Genomic DNA, 21,205 nt, shown 5'->3' with positions numbered 1-21,205 from the left:
GTCTGTGTGCTTATCGCTACCCAGGGTAAGGTGCTCATCCCCTCTTGCCTATCCTCTCACCAGACGGAGCTCTGGGGAACACAGTAATGGGCACTCAATAAGTGCTCCTTACACAGAGCTCCAGCCTTGTCTCCCAGCCTTTGGGCTCTTTGCCTGTTTCCCCAGTGTAGTCTGTTCAACAATCTTTCTTATGCAGGTCCTACCATACACCCCATATCCTGCAGTCTATCCCAGTGATGAAAAACCTTTTAGAGCTTTCAATGATAACAAATAGCCTGCTGCAGCATGCGTGTCATAGGCTCGCCATCAGTGGCCTAGTCTGTACTCCCAGCTGGCTGCAAGATGGCATTTATACTCCTTGCGGTAGGTATATCAGGCCCTTATGATTCAACTCTAGCCTCAACGTCAGTTCCAGTTCCCCTGCGTGTACCTTGGACACAGGCTCCAGCCATGGCACCATTCCCTTCTCTGTACCTGGCGGTGTTTTATTTTGTGCTCACTTCGCCATTCCCAAGGCCTGCACCTGGTGCACTTCTCATCCTCCAAGACTCAGCCTTTGCTCCCCACTTCCCACGTCCAGGCTGTGCTGGCCTTTCGTGCCTTGCTGCCCCCACAATGCAATCTTACTTCCTCTGTGAAGCTTGCTTCCGCAGAAGTCCATAGCCCCCATGTCTCTGTGGCAGCCTGAGAGCAGGGGCCTGGGGCTGCCCGTGACGTCACTCCTGATGTACAGGTTAGAGTTAACAAGGAAAGTAGTAAATGAGTGACTCTGCCTCTGTTCTAGCCTTAAACTTTGAGTAAGTCGTTTCTCTTTTCCTTCTTGCCTTAGCCCCTTTGTGTGTGAAATGGGGAGAGTAATGTCCTACTGCCCACCTTAGGTGACCTTTGTTAATAGGGAAGGAACCCACATGGATAAGTGTCACCTTCCACATGGTTATGGCCATGCGTATTATTTACCCAACTGTGTTGTTGCCTTGGCTTTGGAGCCATACCTAACAGATACCAGCTCTGATGCTGGACCAAGTGGAACGCCCAGTAATGGGCTTCATTTGTTTGTGCAAATACTTACAAAGTACTCACCATGTGTCAGACACTACTCAAACCTTTTATAATGTTAATTCAGTGACTCCTGTCAGCTATTCTCTGAGGTGAGCATTCCTCAGATCTCCATTTTACAGATGAGGAAACTGAGGAGAGCTTGAAAACATGGCTGGAAAGGCAGCTAGTGAGTGAAGGACTGGGGTCTGGATGCAGGTGGTGTGACTATGGATTCCAGGCTGTTAACTTTTGTACATAATATATTTCCAGGCTGTGAAGGTCCAGAGGGCTGGTAGCTTTGTCATGGAAAATGTATAGGATACTCATAATTGTGATTTTCATTTGGCATCACAGGAGAAGGTAGGAATTCCCAAATAGCCCTGTGTGCTGTTCAGGGGGCTCCTTATGAATACTGTGCATTTATTGCACGGTAATGAATGCAGACCTCTTAATCAGGGGGTCTGACAACTACACCATTTGCCAGGGAAATTGTGCCCCTCTAGAAGTGATTGTGGGGAGAATAAGAAAAATAAATAGGTCAGAAATGTGTCAGAGCTGATAAGCCTCAGGGACGTGGCTGGAACAGAGTGAGGATGGGGGTCTCTAAGGCAGCTGCTGGCAGGATGACTGGGACTGGTTTTGCAGGCATCTCTCACTGGGGGACTGGGGCCCTGCCCTGCCTGCCTGCGCTGGCCTGGAGCCCCCATCCCCCGGTGCATACCTGGCCAGAGGTGTCAGACTCCCCTTACACTCATCATCTGCATGGAGTTGGTGCCCAGTAGGTGTGGTTAATCCCACTGAGCGGTCTGTGAGTGAAGGCAGAGGAAGGGAAAGCAGTTCTATCCTGCGTAAATCTTGTGGCAACCCCAGCAAACAATGTGCGTATTTCTGCGGCAATAGCAAAGCACTGCACTGCTTTCAAACACATGCACATCGCCTGGTTTGCCTGCCATGTTCTGCACTTCTGTTTGTCTTTTCTCTCTGTAGACACAGCTTGTGCTAGGCCCCTGGTGGCTCCTGCTGTGTGCACAGATTCTTTCTTGGGAGCATTTCAGCATCCCCAGCCAACCCAAGACTTTGCCTCAGCATTGGCCGCCATGTTCCTTCTGTGGGGCCGTGTGTAAAGCATGCTGGCTTGGTTACTTTTCTCCCGTTGCTGAGACAAAATAGCCAATGTCAAAAATTAAGGAAAGAAAGGTTTATTTAGCTCACAGTCCATGGAAGTTTCAGTCCATACTCGGCTGGCTCCAAGGCAGAGTGGCACATGGCAGAGGGCAACAGTTCATGGCGGCTGAAGACAGCAAAGGCAACAAGAGCAAAAAGGGAGGAGTGGCTGCAAGCAGCTTCTTTCTCTCCTTTACATATGCAAACTGTCTGCCCCAGGGTGGGTGTAGCACTCACACCCATGAATCAATCATAAACTCTACCGCCCCCATGACTGTGTGTGTCTTTGTGGTGGCGGCAGGGGGGAGGGGACACCCAGACACAAACCATACATGCCCACTTTGAACTGCATGGGGAAGGGATGGGAAGCCAGATTTCTGGCAGAAGAAATCCAACAACCATTCAGTAGAGTGCATGGACCCCATCCCAGGAGAGATACTGGGTCCGCAAGAGTGGGCTCCTGATAACCCTAATGTGAGGAGCTGGTGCTCTGGAACTTTGAAAATTAGGATTCTGTTGTCTCTGATTGGCTAACCCTGATAGGACTGGATAGGTCCTGCTCATATGGTTCAGAACTGAATGCTACCAACTATTCGTTATAAATTTTTTTTATAGGCCCTTTAGATCAGATCCTCTGAGTATAGTCTACATGGACGTGGCTGCCATTTAAATCTTGTCACAAATAAATCTCAATCCCTGGAGCTTCTCTTTGGGAGAAACCAGGATGCTTCATAAAACAATGCATAATAATTTGGGGATGTTCATTATTTACAGCTGCCCCAGGTCATCTGTAAATTATTCAGCCCTCACTTATGCCTGATTTCTTCCTTCCATGGAGCCATCTCTCCAGACCGCTGTCACCGTGGGTGATATCCACGCATCAGTTAATTGTACCATAAAGCCAATTTCCCATTTCTTGAAATGCTTTGAATCCTGTGGTTGAATGCTTATGTTCCACAAACTCTATATCATAGTGATGAGTCCCTGGATACTTGAAGGCAGAAAGACCAGGGATTGGTTTCAACGCAGAACCTGTGTGTAGCTCACTGGCAAGTATCAGAGCAAGGCCTCAGTGGATAATTGGAGGAGAGAACTCTGAAGTCCCAGCTGCAGGAGCAGTCTGGGGTCACAGAGAGGTCAGGACCGGTGGCTGCCTGTCTCTGCTTAGGCATTCAGGGTGGCTGAGAAGCAAGTAAGGGACGGAAGGCTGATTAAATTGCTTGCTCAAAGACAGCCAATAGGTGGAGCTAGGCGAGGCCCTGGCTTCTCCTGGGGAAGCCCTCTCCCTTGGAATCAGTCTCTCATTGACTTTAAAGGGTGGGCAAGCAGGACAAGGGAAGGGGGATGCAGGGCAGCAGCTGACCAGGCAAGGTGAGCGTCCCCCTGTTACCTTTCACTTACCCATCACTCTCGCCCTGCGCTGGGCCTGTAACTGAAAACCAGAGCTTTCCCTAACGCAGCGCTTAATGATCCCTTTAATGCCGGAGCAGCAGCATCGCTTCTGTCTCTCACCTGTTCCCTGTCAGCCATGGGGCATTAAACCGATGATAAAAATGCCTTTTTGGTATGGTCCACAAACTCACCAAGAGGCTCCTGGTAGCCGTATAGCTATACAGCATGAAATCAAGAGGCAATCACTGCGGATGAGGCGAGATGAGCTGCGAGCAGGAGCAGTTTGCAAAGCCGCACATCCCGGGTCCCGTCCTTCACCATCTCCTTGTGCCGGTACGGCCGCCCTTGCCCCAGCAGGGAGGGCTGCACACGCGATTCCGCAGCCCAGCGGCAGTCCCGAAGCAAGCGCCCTTCTTGCCTGTGTGTCGGGCAGTGGAAGAAGCCTCATCACATTTTTAATCGTACTGAATATAGCGTTCCTGACCCGCGCGGCCCCAGGGAACAAATGTCCTTGGTTATGTTTTCAATCCAGAAAATAGAAAGCCCGAAAGAGAAGGAAAGAAATGCCCAGTTATGAATATGCATTAACAAGGTGCTGGAAACAGGAGCCATTTATTTTAAGCAAATCGGATCTTGATGCATGGCTGGTGAACGTGCCGACTTCTCTATCACGCCAACATGCTGGGCGCGTTTGATTTATATGGTATGGCTATGAGGGTTTTTTTTCCCAATTACAAACGAACTGAGAAAAATCATTAATTTAACTACTGTATATTAAATTTGCATTAAAACATCCGTTTGTCTATATTTATATGTGAGTTATTGAAAATGGGAGCTCATGAATTCTAATTTTTAAGATCACATGCCAAATATCGAAGATAAATTTTATTTATTTCTGCAATTAATTCTATGAGAACAAATAGCTCTAATTTAGGGGATGGCAGATGTAACTGTCCGCAGCACCCCCCTGCATAGCAAACATAACATTCGTCTTTTCTCATTAGAGTTTTCCTGTGCCTGTACCAGGTCTCAAAATATACATAGAAACCTCGCCTGTCTCTCTGTACCTTGTGCTTCCTGTCCCCCCAGCTGATAGGCCTAGAAGATACACGAGAAAATACGGACCATGTCAAATCTCTTTTTCCTGCTGCTCTGTGATGTGCAAAGGCTTCAACCACATCCCAAAGGCTAAACAAATATTCCTTCCAAAGCCATCTTGATATTAGCTGTTAGGTTTCCCACCAAGGTGGCTCGATGGTGCCCAGGGAGATCTTGGGGGAGACAGACCTGACCCTCCCATGGCAGAGGACTTGGTGGCTTTTCCCTGGGGCCACGGCCCCCATGCAGAACTGAGCATCAACACATATGCCTTAGAGAACAGGAGCAAAGACTTTGCCTCCTCCCCTGAGTTCTGTGACTGCTGGCTACCATCGGACTTTGCACCCTCACTCTATCTGTAGGAAGCTACCCCATCTGCCCACTTTCCCTGGCTGGGCCAATAGCTTGAGTTTGACAGGATGCAGCGCATCTATAACACGTCAGTCGAGTGGCTGCAGTGACAAACGATGCTCTCGTTGGGTTGTTCCCAGCCCCAGGCAACCCATTCCTGTGTCAGTACCCAGATGCCTGGAGAGGAGCACTCTTTTCTCCTTGAAGTCCTTTTGGTAGGTGGCTGTCCACGCCACCGGCATTAGTGGTTAGCAAGTAAGTCCTTCCCGTGCTGCTCCAGTTGGGGGGCTGAATGGCCCTCGAGGACCCTGTGTTAAAGCCTGAGTTCTCTGGTGGCCCTTTGGGGACATGCTGTGGACCTTTAGGGGAAGGGGCCTCCTGAGAAGTCCTTAGGTTGTTGTCCTTAAAGGGGAGTCTGGAGCCCTGGCCCCTTCCTTTTCCTGATTTGCTTCCTGGCTATGAGGTGAGCAGTTTGCTTTGCCATGTGCTCCCCGCCCCTGCCCTCCTGCACTCCCACCCAAGGCCCGAAAGCACTGGGTCCCCTCAAAGTATGAGCCAACATAATCCTTTCTTCCTCAGAAGTTAATTAGCTCAGGTGTTGCATTGCAGTGACGGAAAGCTAACGCTCACGCCCACTGGGTTAGAAGGGGCAGAGTGTTTCCTTAGCCATTGATCCAAAGCAGTCCTTGCCTTCAAGGAGCCAAGAAGCGGTGATAATGCAGGATGGTGGGCGCTGTGGTCAGTGCCAGGCCAGGGGGTTGGGGGCAAGAATGGGAAGCTTACGGGCTCTCCTCAGGAGGCAGAACTCATACTTCTGTTGCACAGCAGCAGGGAACCCCCCAGTTCCACCCTGATGGTGATCCAGCACCTGCCCTCACCTCTAGGCACAGGGAATTGTGGGCGGGGCTATCTTTGTACGGAGGATGACATTTGGGCCAAGAAGGGATACGCTATGTTGGGGTCCTTCCGTGCTACCCCAAAGTGCCTCATATCTCACTTGTCCAGCCTCTGGAAACAGGACCGGGGCCTCTTCTCCACAGACCCACACTATCAAGGACCACCAGCAAGAGGCTGCTCCCTCCGTGTCAAGAGCCCATTTCCTGGGAATGGTTTGGTGGTTCTTATTTGGGTCTGATTCAAGGCCAGCCCACTGGACAGACCCGCCTTGGCCTTGGCCGGGGCTTCCAGCAGCCTCTTCTGTACTAAAAGGCTCTAAGACTGAGTCTGAGATGCCGGGTCCTTCAGACACCAGGCCTGTCCTGCTGGGGGTGAGGAGTCCTGGTGGCTTTCTCATGGGAATAAGCTCCCAACAGCTAGAATTTCCCCCGTCCTTGCTCCTCTCCCGAGGAGGCCCTGAGTTCCTCCTGATTAGCAGCATTTCTAAAATCACATTTTGCAATAATCAGCCCCAGGAACATGCAAGTCAAGTGCACCCCATTATCAGTGGCAATTGTCGTGTCAAGATTTTTTTCATTTTCCTCAGTAACAGGATGATCACACATTCTCCTCTTTGATTTTCAATGAGTAAATCACTTTTACATTTTGGCTTTAGAATATGTTAATGTATCTGGGAGCAGACCACAGGCTCAATGGGGGCCAGGGCCAGGTCCTTCTGGCAGCTGCAGATGTGAAACATCTGACTCAGGTCTGTTGAGTGAGGAAGGGCTGTTCCAGTCTCCTTTTATTTTCTTGTGGCTGGAGAACATACATCTGTGGGGTGCAGGTTTGCCCTGCTACCCTCTGTGCTTCTGGCACCATGTTACATCCTTTTGGGGCAACCTAGAGGAGATAGGAAGCTGGGCCCTTGCTAATCCCTGCCCCTCTGCCCTTCTGGATGTAAACAGTGCCAGGAAGCTACGATGGGACTTTACCATCCCATGTACTCATCCCTCCTCCATTAGCCGCCAATCATGACAGCAGTGAGTACATAGCATGACAGCAGGATCACCTGGGAAGGCAGTCCATAGTGCCCTCATCACCCTGCTTGCCCTGATTACTTCCACTCGGTCTGTCTGTCAGGCATCAGGTCCTAGTAGGAGGCTACAAGACACCATGGTCAAGGGCCTGGTTCTAAAGCCCTCAGGTCTCGGTTCAGTTCTGACTCTGCCCATGACCAGTTACATTGCCCTGTACAGGTCGCTTCCCTCGCTCAGCTTCAGTTTCCTACAGGTAGCAGAGGGAATGCTTATCAAGGTGTTAGCACAGAACCTGAAATGCTGCAGTCCTTGTAAGTAGTGGCTGTCATGATGGCACTGTTGTAGATAATTGCACTGACTTTGTGTCCACCCCTCCTTTCTGCCAGAAAGTGGGGACAAGATGCCTGGAAGGTGGACCTTCCCCTATGGGACTTTCCACGTGGCAGCTAAGCATTGAGGACCCGCTGGATGTGAAGCTTTTCTGTAATAAGTAACTCAAGCTGTTTCTTATCCTACATTGGATGGTGCATAGGAGGAGATCAGAGGGTGAGATTCAGTAATCCTCTAAGGAATGGGGGCCATATGTTATGGGAACCCTGGATAGAGAATGCTTACTTCAGGTTAAGGTGCCTTAGAAGTAGTTGACATGAAGGAAGGCTAGAAGGGCAAGGCTCACCTCCTTGGGTAGGAGCCTATGTCTGGAGCTGCATACACCCCTTCCTCAGCTCAGATGTTGCCTACCTGGGGGAAATCCCTGGCTCATATCTGTGCTTCCTCCCTTAGCTGCATGCCCTGGAGCAGGGAGGATGAAGTGCTGTTTGTACAGTTCCAGATTCTAGCACAAGACCTCAAGGTTGGTGTAGTTGGGTTAAATAAATAACAAATAAATAGAAATGTGAGCTGGGGAGCTAGGAAGCAGCACTTTCCTAGTATGTGCAAGGCCTGGGTTTGATCCTCAGAACCACACAACAGCTGAACATAAATATACTCATATTTATGAGTGAATATATATATACTCATATATATATATACTCATATTTATGAGTGAGTGAATGAATTAGTAAATAAGAAGGCAACATGGGAGATTGTGCCATATTGTGCCATGCAGTCTGAGCTTTAATATGGACACTGTGAAGAGTTAACAGAGGGATTTTAAAATGACCAGACTTTGCAACTTACAGAATCAAAAGAAAATACCTACCTGACATCCTAGCTCATTTCACTGAATTGACTTTTCTGAGTTCTAGGACAACTTTACCAATGGATATACATGCATCTTACCTATTGTGGACACCAGTGAGGCAGATTAGGGCATAGCAGGCTGGCTGGAAACAGGATGTAACCTGAGCCAGAACAGAGGCTGATCAGTAGGGTGTATCCTGTCAATCACTACCATGATGTGTGGGCAAAAAGTTTGTGATAGATGGGATCTGGGTGGCGACATAAGATGATGGCCACTGACTTAGCTGCCACTGCTATGATCTTCCTGTCCTGCTGTTCTCCTTTTCCTGCAGTGGCCCATCCTGCATGCAAGATATATCTCTTCTTGCTCTTCTCTTTTCTTCAGTCTCTTTTTCTTTTACTTTAAATAAAAGTTACATTTACCTGTTCACCAATTGTTCCAGCCATTTCTTTGGGGAGGACAAAAATAGTCTGGAATCACTGGACATTGCACCATCTGGCAATAGTAGGGAGCCCACTGCTTGGGAGGGTGGTGGTACCACTACCTGTTCAGAGGGAGAGGGAGGCAAGGTGCCCTGAGGTGGAGATAAAAGGCTGTTTCCACTGTCCAGAGAAGTAGGGGCTGGGATCTGGGTGGGTCTGAGGCAGGAGAGACCATGGGGCTAAAGGGGCAGGCAAAGACCTATTTGCAGGGAAGGGTAGCTCCCACCTATCTGGGACCTGAGCAGATAGATAGCTTGTTCTGCAAACAGGCAATGGGCTATGGCCTATTTGCACATAAGCTTAGTTTACTTTTAAGCAATTCCCACATGACACCTGGAATTCTATGCACTGTCCAGCTTTCTGAGTCCATGACCAGGAGTCATCTCTTGGCTGCCACAAAGTGAGGTACCTATCTTGTCTATCTCTTGTGCTTTTTACGGGTTTTTAGGAAACACCTCAAGGCCAGCCTAGAGTCCTTGGATACCTGAGGAAGCAGTTCACTGTGTGCAGAAAGGAGTTAGCCTGGCAGGCCTGAGACCACTACTCAAGGCTACTTGTGAGGCTGCATGTGGCTGGTGTCTGGGCGTTTGGCTGGTCCCTGAATGTAAGGGTGGCTTGCTGTACCTAGACTGCATAAATGATGGGATTTATGTCAAACACTTGCTTTCTTTCTGGGATCTGGAATTTTGCTACATGAGAGGAAAAGTTTGCCTGGGTGACTAGCGCTAGATAAAACCCTTGGGCCTGATAAACTTGTCTGGGCAGAAACATGCCATGCATATTGCTGGGGGGAAGAGTGAGCTTCCTCTGCGTGGCCCTTTGTGGGAGGGAAAGCATAAGGGAACATGCACAGTATATTCCCACTGTCGTATTATAGTGGATCTTAGCTCTGAGTACAGCCATCTGCTGTGTGCTGTAGTGACCCCCTGAATATGCTAGTGGTCTTGGGGATTGCCAACAGATGTTCTCTCACCGGCATCTCCACCTACAGGCTGCAAATACCTGAGGACAAGAAGCTTGTCCTGCCCTCATCCCTTCTCTTCTTGTACCTGGGCCATGAATATAGTCACTGCTCATGATGTTGGGGCAAGTGTGATCACTGAATACCAATCTGGTGAAGCCGTGAAGTGAGGACAGACAGAATTTTCCTCATAGAAGAAAGAAATAGCCACTACTGTTGGTTGAACACTTCCTCAGTGGAGAGCACTGTGCTAAACTCTTTGCCTCAACTCTAAAAACCAGAGTCAATTCTCCATCATCACCTTACGCAGCCTCTGAGCAGTATTTAATAAAATCGGTCACAGCGTGGTTCTTGACGTACTTTCTGCATGTAGTGATATGCTCAGTATTTCTGGGGTTCAATCAGAAAAAGGGAAAACACGCCTAACAAGATATTTTTGCTGTTGCTGACAGCACCTGAAGAAAGCAGTACTCACCCAAGGCCAGAAAACAAAAGGAAAGAGATATAGGTTATCATGCAGAAGGCTGTGTGTACAGAAGGTGATCCTGGGAGACGGGGCTCAAACATATCAGGAGACAACACCCAACTGGTGTTGGAATTAGCTGGAACCGGGACTCAACTGCCGCTGCTAAAGTGAAGATTATTGCTGGGATGAGGCCAGTGGAAACGAGAGCTTCTCCCCCTACTGCTTGTTTTCCTCCAGGGCATCTGTAGCAGAGTCCAGGTGGCAAAGAAGAAATCTTGAACCTCAGCACCAGCCTCACAGAGAAGAATCTAGAATAGGCAGTTGGGGCTGATGTCAACAGCTGATTTAACAGCCTTGCCACCCCTTGGAAGCTCAGCCTTCATATACATATTTGAACTTTCAAAAGCAAATGCATCCGCCTAGCAAGGTGTAGTCATCCTCTGTCCAAGTGCACCAGTTACTGTCTCCCCTAAAAAGGAAAACAAAATCCCAGTGGTCAGGGGTTTGTCTCTGGTGAAGCTAAATATTTTTCTAATTTAGTTACAGCTCCACATAAACTGATATAACGACTAATAATGAACCTAATACTATTAATAATCCCTCATATAAAATAGTGACAAAGGAGAGCAAGGAAAGGTGAAACTGGTTAAAATATACACATGCAGGAGAGAAAATAGACAGAGCTCTGGGCATTGTTTCTGGTCAGAAGGCCACAACTGTCACTCTCTTGTTGGCCTTTGCATATTCCCTCACCCTTGTCTCATTGGGGTTCTTTACTGGTGGGTTGGCCCAAACCTTCATTTCACAATGGCCCTGCTTTTTATGCTGGTGGTAGTTTTCCATTAACTTGGGAAAGACAAGAAGATACTAAGAGGTACAGAAAATCTGCTGGCTCTCAGACATCTTTCTAGCCCCCATTGTGCAGCTATAGCCTGATTTCTCCTTGGTGAACAGGATCAGCCTTCCTGACACAGCAGTTCCCAGTTTGTTCATTTGCATGAGGAGCCCCTTGGAAATGGAACAACAGTCTCCACATCCAATAGAGTAGCAGCATTTTTGTGTCTCCTAGTAGACATATTCTTCCCTTGAGTCCCAGACCTCTAAACCAGAGAGATAAAGTGGCAAGCATGCACAGAAAAATCCTGCGTAGACTATTAAATGTAATCATGAGAGGAGTCACTCTCTTTCCCATCCCTTGACTACAGGAACATGCATTCTGACAACACATTGATTGCTGATTTGGTGCATCTACTGTACTGTGTAAGTCAGAATCCCAATCTTAGATGCTGTCTCCTAACTGGAGCTCTAACTGAGTCCTGGATATGCCGTAGCACCATTCTTTCAAATCAGCTGATTTGCACCCTTGGATGTGTGGTAAGACCAGTGAATCTCTTGTGTCTGAGCACATTTCTACATTTCTTGTGCTGTGAAATGAGGTTCCTGATCAGAAACAGTGTGCTGTGGAATACCTTGATGATACATGAAGAATTTTCTTGATGTTCCTCCACCTGTCCGCTGCCTCCCACTTCTACCCTGCTAATTCTCTCCTTTGTTGGCTCCTCCACTTTGGACTAGCCTCTGGATACTGCTATAACTGGGCCTTCATCCTTGGTTGTATTTTCTTCCAGCTCTCATCTCATCTCAAGTCTTTCAATACCACGTGGACATTGATGGTTCTCCTTTTTATATTGCTGTCTGACTTTTTACCCTGAAGTCCAAACTCACGTATCTAATTCCTCCTCAACAGTTTTACTTGTGTACCTAATAGGCATTATCAGATAAATGTCTCCAAAACTGAACTCTTGACTAGTTCATCTGGAGAGCCAGACAACCAAAAGGACACTCACACACACACACACACACACACACACACACACACACACACACATTTTTGGTGAATGATTCCAATGCTTATTCAGTTACTTCTTAAACCTAAAACTTTGGGATTTTCCTTGTTTGCTTGCTTTTTCTTAGACTCCATCTTCAAATCCTCAGTAGCTTCTGTCATCTTCACTTTTAAATGCAGACTCTGACTAGTTCTTACCGTTCTATAGCCACCCCTCTCCTTGGATTCTAAGTTACCATTATTTTGTGCTTGAATTATTTATCACCACAGCTCTGATCTCTTTGGTCTCCCTTTTTCTGCCTTTGTAGAGTTTGTTCTCAACAGCACAACAAGGGTGATGCTCTTTAAATGTTTCTTTCTAGTACTTATCACCACCCAACATATTTGTTTGTTATCTGTTTGCTTGAATTAAAATGTGAACTTTGTGCATACAACATGGTAACTGCAGTTAATGACAATGTACTGTATTCTTGAAAATTGCAAAGAATGGACTTAAGTATTGTCACCCCCTAAATGAAAACTATGTGAGTTAATGCATGTCATCCATTAGCTAAATTTAGCCAGTCTATAGGTATTTATGTTTCAAAACATATTGTACATGACAAATATACACAATTTTATTCATCAAAAAATAATACATTAATGTTTTAAAAACAAAACATTAAAAGTATCACTCTCCATGAGGACAGAATCTTTACTGGTTTATTCATTGCTGTCTGCTCGGTATATAGGGTAGTCCTAGGCACATTGTGGATTTTCAGTAGTTATTTCTTAAGTAAGTGATCTAGCCCTTATAGTAACCCTCTGTTTGAGGAAATAACTCAGATCAAATCACTTGAGCAAAGTCCCTGGGCAGTCCCTAAATGGCAGATTCAAGACCAAAGTCCCCAGACTGTCTCTAAGTGGCAGATTTGAATTCTCTACCGAGTCCAGAGTTGTAGATCTTGGTACTCTGCTAGACTTCTGCATTCCTGGATCTACTTGTCAGGCTGCTCAAACCCTGGAGAGAGTATTTTCATAGGATCTGAAAGTAAGAATGTAAATCCCTATTTATGAAGCTCTGTTCACTTGTAAGATGCATTTTACAACCCTTCAGCCAGTTGGTCTCTTCAGTGAATGGAATCAACTTGGCTCCTTAACTTAATAGCCTGTCTGCATGCGGCATAGTTGGCCTTTGGTTCTGAAGGCAGAGATCAGTGGAGACATGCGATGTCATTAATGTGCTAACCCGTGCCCACTGAGGCTAAAAGGAATCCCTGACTCTGTGTCCACATCCACACAGGGGCCGAGTCATGGATGACGCTGTCCAGCTCCCAGAATCAAGCTGGATGACCTCCAGGGCTCAGGACGTGTGCCTCTAGATTTGTCTCTCTGGGAAAGAGGCTTAGCCGGAGAATTTTTATTCCAGGGGAAAGTAAATGTTTTATGGATTCAGGCTGACATGTGTGAGAATGATTCTCTATTTGAGGATTTCAGCTTTTAAAACAGAGACACAATTTGTCAATTTTGGTTTCAGTTTTACAAGCACTATCTTTTCTGAAGACTAAATTTGTGTGAGCGCGAACGTACTAATGAAACATGACATTTTCGTCTATTAAATGCACCTTCTCTGGGGAAGGGCTCTAAAAGAGTTCATAAAACTTCTCATGGCATCTGGGGAAGCAGATCATTATATGTATAGATGTTGGGTAGAAGAACTGAAACCCTCATGGTGGAAAAGTACTCAGAGTAATTTAAACTATTAACATCAAAAGACTAAACAGAATACAGAATTAAGCAAGAGAAGGAAAGGGCTACATATTTTCCCCCATTTTCAGTTTCTGATGAAAAGACCAGCTTACATTGTAAGAAATGTCCATTATGATAATATTCACAATTTAATTTTCATGCTAACACAAACTTGACTCAATTTTATCCTAAGAAGCCCAAAAGAACAATCTATCTTTTCAGCATCTGAGCCTGTGGATTTAGTCAAAGCCAAAATCTCATGGTGTGCTTGCATTTTCATGTAATAGAAAATTGGCAGTATTAATACTAATGTTTTTTGCTGTTAAGCTCCAAATTGGTTATTATCATACTCTTTCTAAGGCTGAGAAGAAGGCTATTCTAAGAAAAAGAGTATTGCAAGCAAAAGTTACATTTCAAAGTGTCTTTGGAGGACTGGAACCTTAAAGAAGAAAACTAATTAATAATAATAAGTCTTGTTAAAAGCAGAATTACTTTCAGAGAGCTAAGAATACATAGAATTTAAAGTGTTATTAACAAAAGGTATTGTTACAGGATTTCCAGCTATCTGAAGCAGGTTGAAAAGTAACCAGAGGAATCCCAGGAGTAATGTTAGTCCCTGGAGTTGCAAGGTAGAAGAGAAATGAAAGCCGTTTTCATGTACTAATTTAAATGTTGAATATTTTTAAAAAATCCTTAGGATAGGATATTTCTTGGAAAACAAATATGATGAACAGAAGTTAATACCTCTTATCAATGACTGTATTTTATTGTGGTCTCTACAATGACTTTTATATCCCCTAATCCAGGAGAGGAAAACATTCATTTTAATCCGTTCATATAGATGTGGGTCTTCCCTCTGCTATTGGTTACAGTGTCTGGATGACAGTGTCACGAGGTTGGGGCTCTGGAGCATCCCAGCTGGTCTCGCGGCTGTCAGTCCCGCCTCCAATACTCCTTTCTCTCCCAGGCCAGGAGCCGTGACTCCAGCACTTCTCATTCTAAGTACCAGAAGAGAGGCATGACTCCTTCCCGCCCCACTGTAGTGCTTGCGTGTTCATTAAGGCCCACCAGACTGAGGTGAGGAAGCTTGTCTCACTTACTCCTCAATTTTCGCGTATTCCTCATTTTTTATACTCCAAGTCTCAGCCAATTTAGGGTGGTCCTTATGGACTGATTTTGCAAGCCAGCCTCGTTTTGCAGTTCAATCTCAGGTCATGAGGCCAGACTTGGCAAAGGGCCCATGCACACACTTCTTGCCACAGGTCCTAAATCCTGCCTGGCGTTGACAACTATCAGCACTGACAAATCATTTCACTTGCCCCTGTAGGCCCTCCTGGGGGAAGTGGTGCAGGGCAGAGAGGGAAGGGGCTTCCCTGGGGCCACAGCTGTCTGACCCACAGCCCCCTTCTCTCCTCCACGCCTGCCACTGCCACCTGGGTGTGATGAAGGTGTGGTCTTAGAATCTTTGAATTGAGGAATCTTCGAATCCTTCAGATTGAGATATGCAGACATTGGCAACAAATCTCCGTCTGTTAAATGTCGGTTTATGTGCATACTTCTCAACTTTCAGGTTACTTCGTGTTCCCATTCCCACTCCAGCACTTTTCACATGAGAGTCTTTGTGCTAGCTCTACCATCCGTCCCAACCCTTTCCCTTTACAACAGTGGAAGAAGCTGCTTACCTGTCATCGCTCAGAGAAGCCTGCACCGACACCCGAATCGCTCCCATCCAGCACTGTACCATCACTGCTGCAGGTGCTTTACGGAACAAACCAGGACCTGATTTTAGGTTTGTTTGCCTCTTCATTGTGTGTGTCACCACCGAATGGAGTCTGCACAAGGCCTTGTCCGCCAGGTAAGCTCAGTACCTAAAACAGAGTCTGAAACAGGGTGAACTCAATAAATGTGTGTTGAATAGATTCCCTGGCTTAGTGAACGAATATGTGGTTATACCGAGCAATCTGCCAGCTTATGTCAAGGACGTTCAGTTTTCTACCCTAATGTCTATGAGTAGGTTCCCTTTTTTTCACACGCATGGCCCATGCGGTTACTCTGCTTCAGTTTGCATTTACAGAGCACCCCTGTGTGCCAGGCACAGCATCCCAGCATATACTCTGTGATCTCCACGCAGCAGAACAAGGGTCGTGTCTTCCCAAGCCGCACAGTTTTATTCACTCACATACACATGCAGATATACGACAGGCTCCTTGGTCTGCTGGCTTCATTCTTGGTGTGATTCATCTTAATGGAATCTGAATTAATGAAGTTTTCTTTTCTTATTTATTATAGTGTATGAAAATTCCTCTCCCCTTCTAGTTACTTGATATGAAGGGTAGATCTCAGGGTTAACAGTAATTTTAGGAAAGATAATACTGCAGTCGTCATTTATCTGAAGGTGGAATTGCAATGACCCCTACCATTAAGCCCAAAGCTTTGAAGTAGTTGGAGAGAGGAAAAAAAAATCCCGTGGAGGGGAAAATTATTGTCACACAGGGGATACATTTCACTTAGCAGAAAGGCAGAGCAGCCCCCAGTGCCCAGACAGTTGTGTATGATATGTTAGGAGGACAAAAGCAGAGATCCACAGAGAACAGCTCAAGGAGCCCTCCGCCTGCAGAGACTGGGACGCAAGTCCTTGGCGACAGAATGGCACCCTGGGGTCTCACGGAGGCCACCACCCTTCCTACCTACAGTGGGGGCCCCACTGGCATTGTATCACAGCCGTGTGCTGTGCTTCCTGTTACAGTGACTGTCAAAGTCACCACAGAAACGGTAAGGATTGCACTGTAGGAGAAAAACACACTGAGAAACAGACAAGTAAGTTCTGTGGCACCGACAGGAAATTAGAATTTGGATCTCTCCCCCTCCCCTTGTTTTTCCATCGCTTCCGTCCCTTAATTATAGCCTTTATCAGACTCTGCCTGGAATTATGGTCCCTGTTACTTACATCTTTCTCCCTCCCTGGATCGTAAGTCCCTAGAGGCAGAGAAGATGTTTTATTTATTTCCTGGCCTTGGAATTGTGCACATTATGGACCCTAGATAAGCATTTGTTGATTTGCATAGAATTAAAGTTTGATATCTGAAAAAGTCACTTAAATTGGAGAACTCAAAGTGAGGCAGATGAATTGAATTGGATTCCACATTGCTGGTGGGCACCGCAAGATGTCAAATTAAGCATCAGTGTTAGTTAACCAGGCAATCTTGGTTGCTTCTCAGTTGAAGAGGGCTGCGTGCTGAGAAGCTATCCTTTCCCATCTTATTTTAGGGGAAGAGCAGTGAGTAGAAGGCAGGATGGCAGAGTGGGAGGACAGCCCCTCCTTGCTGCGGGAAGGACTTTGAATAGCCCAGTCTGAGACTGCTTCTCTGCCCTGTGACTGGTCAGGCTCTCAAAGCGCAGAGAGGGACTGGTGCTGCCACACTATGCCCATTGCCCCCCTTGACCTGCTTGAGTCAATGTTCTGGTACCTGCAATGGGAGGTGCAAGCTGGGTGTCTCCTCTGTTCTACCGCATAGCTCTGGAGGGCTGGGACAGTGAGAGCCCCATTCCTCTACTTCTCCCTGAATATTTTCAATCCTGGCTGCAGAATGCTATTCCTTTGACCTCTGCTGTCTCAAGTGCATCAGTTAGTGGTCTGTAGTCTTTTTATTTTCCTCTCTCTTTTATTTCAGTTAGTACTGTTGAACCTGTCCTTCAGACAAAAATCATTTATTCACCCATTCATTTGTGAATAAGAACATCGGCTTTGGAGTCCAGGACCTCTGCGGCGCTAACCTGGCTCAGCCGCCACAGCAGTTGGGCTGGTCTGAGCTACATGATAGTGACCACCGCAAGTCTCAGGAACTTAGACCCACACCTGTTTACCTCACCATCATGTGTTTCACATCCTTTGTGCTGGCCTGGGGCTGCGCTGCAGATCACAGCCAGGGACCTGAGCTGAGGAGCCGACACAAGACCATCGCTGGGTACTGCGGCCAGGGACAGCCAGTGGGCAGAGCCTGCATTTCTTCTATACGCTTGCTGCTGGAAGTGATGGACATTGCTTCCATTCAAGGTTTTTTGCTTGTTTTGTTCTTGCAGCTCTGGGGATTGAATCTAGGCCCTTCACACTGAGCTAGATTCCCAGCTCTCTTTCTTTCCTTTCTTCCTTCTTTGCTTTGATTTTTAAATTTTATTAGTTGATGTTTGCAGTTTGGACAATTTGCAGTTATCATGAGGACTGGGTACTTGTACTTACTTCATTTTTTTTCTAATCTCCTTCACCTTTCCTCTCCCTCCCTCCTCCTCCAATCCCCCTGTCCCTTTTTTCATTCCTGTTGATATTATTAATCTTAGCTCATGTTATGGCATCTAGTGTTTACATTAATTGAAGTCATTAGGTTCCTGTAAATGGCAGATCTTTGTTCTATTTTTTTCCCATTCCCCCTCCCCTTCCTCTCCTCACTCTGCACTTTTCCCCTTAAGACCACTTTCCTATTGTAAGAGATCCATCTCCTTTCCCCTTCCATCTATCCTTATTCTTTTTGTTTGTACTCTACCTTACTCAGATGAGAAATACCATACAGTATTTAAGCTTGTGTGTCTGGTTTATTTTATTCAACATGTTATTTTCCAAGTGCATCCATTTTCCTACAAATGTCTCATATCTGTCATTCTTTATAGCACAGTAGTATTTCGTTTTATATAGATACCACATTTTCTTTATCTGATCATCTGTTGATGTTATATAGGCTGTTTCCAGGATATAGCTACTACAAGTTGTGCTTCTGTAAACATTGATGTGCATGTATTGTTATACTACGATGTCTTAAGCTCTTTGGGGAAGACTCCTAGCAGAGGAATCACTGGGTCATATGGAATTTCTAATTTCAGTTGCTTGGGAGTTTTCTGCATGCTGAATCCATAATGGTTGTACTGGTTCACATTTCCACCAACAATGAAGGAGGTTTCCTTTCTTACCATAGCCTCACCAGCATGTTATTGCTTGCATTCTTAATGATTGCCACTCTTTCTGGAGTAATAAGATGGAATCTTAACGTTGTTTTAATTTGCATTTCTCTAATGGCCAGAGATGTTGGGCATGTTTTTTATATATTTGTCGGTCATTTGTATTTCTTACTCTGTGAAGTGTCTGTTCATTTCTCTTGCCCATTTCTTGACTGGAGCTTTACTTTTAGGTGGTTTACTTTTTTTTGTTTTAATTCTTTGTATATTCTGGATATTAGTCCTCTACCTGAGGAGTAGCTGGCAAAAATTTTTCCCCATTCTGTAGGCTGTCTCTTCACTCTGCTAATTGATTCTTTGCTGTACAGAAACTTTTTGGTTTGATATAATCCCATTTATTGATTCTTGCTGTTACTTCTTGTGCAATTGAAGTTCTGCTTAGAAAAACCTTTCCTGCACCTATGTCTTTAAGTAGTTTTATTTTCCAGTAGGTTTAATGCTTCTGTTTCTCTCTCTTTTTTTTTTTTTGGTACCAGAAATTGAACTCATGACCTTGTGCTTGCCAGGCAGGCACTTATGCCACTGAGCTATATCCCTGGCCCCTAATGTTTCTGTTTTAATGTTTGATCTTTGATCTATTTTGATTTTAATTTAGTATATGGTGAGAGGTAAGGGTCCAGTTTTAATCTTCTGTGCACAGGTAACCAGTTTTCCCATACCACTTGTTGAATATGCTGTCTTTCCTCCAACATAGGCTTTTGGCCCCTTTGTCAAAGATCAAAGAGCTGAATGTATCTGGGAGGTTTCTGTATCCTTAGTTCTGTTCCACTCACCCTTGTATCTGTTTTTGTCCCAGTACCATGCTGTTTTTATGGCCATAACTTTGTAGGATAGCTTGAAGTCAGGTACTGCTAGGCCTCCTGCTTTCCTCTTGTTGCCCAGAATTGCTTTTGCCACTTGGGATCTCTTCTGATTCCACATGATTATTTTCTCTAGATCTGTAAAGTATGCTTTTGGTGTTTTAATTGGAACTGTATTGAATCTGTATAGTACTTTTGGGAGTATGGCCATTTTCATAATATTGATTCTGCCTCTCCAGGAGCAAAGGGCATCTTTTCATTTTTTTTTTTTTTTTTTTTTGGTTCTTCTCCAGTACCAGGAACCGAACTCACAACCTTGCGCTTGCCAGGCAGGCGCTTTGCCGCTGAGCTAAATCCCCAGCCCCCATCTTTCCATTTTCTGATGTTCTCTTCAATTCCCTTTTTCAGAGTATTGTAGTTTTCTCTATAGAGGTCTTTTACTTCCTTAGGTTAATTCTTAAGTACTTCATTTTTTCTTGAAGCTACTATAAATGATATTATTTTTATAATTTCCATATCCCATTAATTGTTCATATACATCATTACTAATGACTTTTTTGTGTTGGTCTTGTAGTCTTGTATCCTGCTATTTTGCTGAAGTTGGTTGTTAGTTCTAAGAGTTTTTGGTGGTATTCTTTAGGTCTTCTATGTAAAATATCATGTCATCTGCAAATAATGATAATTTGAGTTCTTCTTTTCTGTATGTATCCCTTTTATTTCTTTCTCTTGCCTAATTACTCTGGCTAATGTTTCAAGTATTTTGTTGAATAGAAGAGGTGATAGGGGACACCCTTGTCTTGTTTCTTTTTTTTTTTTGGTACAAGGGCTTGAACTCAGGACTTTATGCTTGCCAGGCAGGCACCTGTGCCACTGAGCTATATCTGTGGCCCTCCTTGTCTTATTCTCAATTTTAAGGAGAATATTTTTAGATTTCCCCATTTAGCATGATGCTGGTTATTGGTTTGTCATATGTAGCTTCAATCACATTTGGGTCTGGTTTCTTCTATATCTGTTTTCTTCAGGGTTTATATCATCAAGTGATGTTGGATTTTATCAAAACCCTTTTTGGCATCTGCTGATATGATCATATGGTTTTTGACCTTGCTTCTGTTTTATGTGATGCATTACATTTATGGACTTATGTATGTTGAACCATCCTTGCATCTTTGGGATGAAACCTACTTGATCAGGGTGTATGATCTTTTTGATAAAGTGCTGCAGTATATTTGCTATTAAGGAGATTGGCCTATAGTTTTCTTTTTCAGTTGGGTCTTTATCTAGCTTTGGGGTCAAAGTGTTAGTCACTTCCATAATGGTCTTCCTGTTGTCATCTAGTAGCTACTGTATAGTCTTCTCTTGTTCTCTTATTTTCTTTCTGGCTTCTTTGAGTTCTTTATCATAACTCACTATTTTGTCTTCAATATCAGACAATCTGCTTTTACAGTGGTCATTTTTGCAGTATATGAATAGTATATGAATAGTATACTATTCATATATACTGTATACTGCAAAAGTATACAGTTTTTTATTTCAAGTATTTCTGTCTGACATATTTTGAGGATTCCATATCTTTGTTAAATTTGTCATTCAAATTTTGAACTGATTTGGTTAGCTCATCCAGTTTTTAACCTATGTCCCCCCCGCTCCAATTTTTTTTTTCCAGTACCGGGAATCAAACTCATGACCTTGTGCTTGCCAGACAGACGCTGTGCCACTGAGCCAAATCCTCAGCCCCTATTTCCCCCAAATTAATCATAGGCATATCGATTAAAATTA

The 21,205-nt window shown here is 45.1% G+C and overlaps 1 long non-coding RNA gene across 1 annotated transcript in view; it reads left to right on the top strand.

The window, feature by feature from the left end:
* The window catches only part of LOC106147235, a 64,865-nt gene extending 49,391 nt beyond the window's left edge, over positions 1 to 15,474 (top strand). Inside the window, exons 2-3 of the long non-coding RNA XR_001232006.1 lie at positions 14,593 to 14,702; positions 15,291 to 15,474. This is a non-coding gene — a long non-coding RNA (uncharacterized LOC106147235). The remainder of the gene's footprint in view (positions 1 to 14,592; positions 14,703 to 15,290) is intronic.
* Positions 15,475 to 21,205: the final 5,731 nt, after the last annotated feature.

The sequence above is a fragment of the Chinchilla lanigera genome, unplaced genomic scaffold (genome assembly GCF_000276665.1).
Source record: "Chinchilla lanigera isolate Chin_1 unplaced genomic scaffold, ChiLan1.0 scaffold00007, whole genome shotgun sequence".
Classification (NCBI taxonomy): domain Eukaryota; kingdom Metazoa; phylum Chordata; class Mammalia; order Rodentia; family Chinchillidae; genus Chinchilla; species Chinchilla lanigera.
Note: the sequence above shows the minus strand (reverse complement) of the source record. Positions and strands in the feature narration are given on the sequence as shown.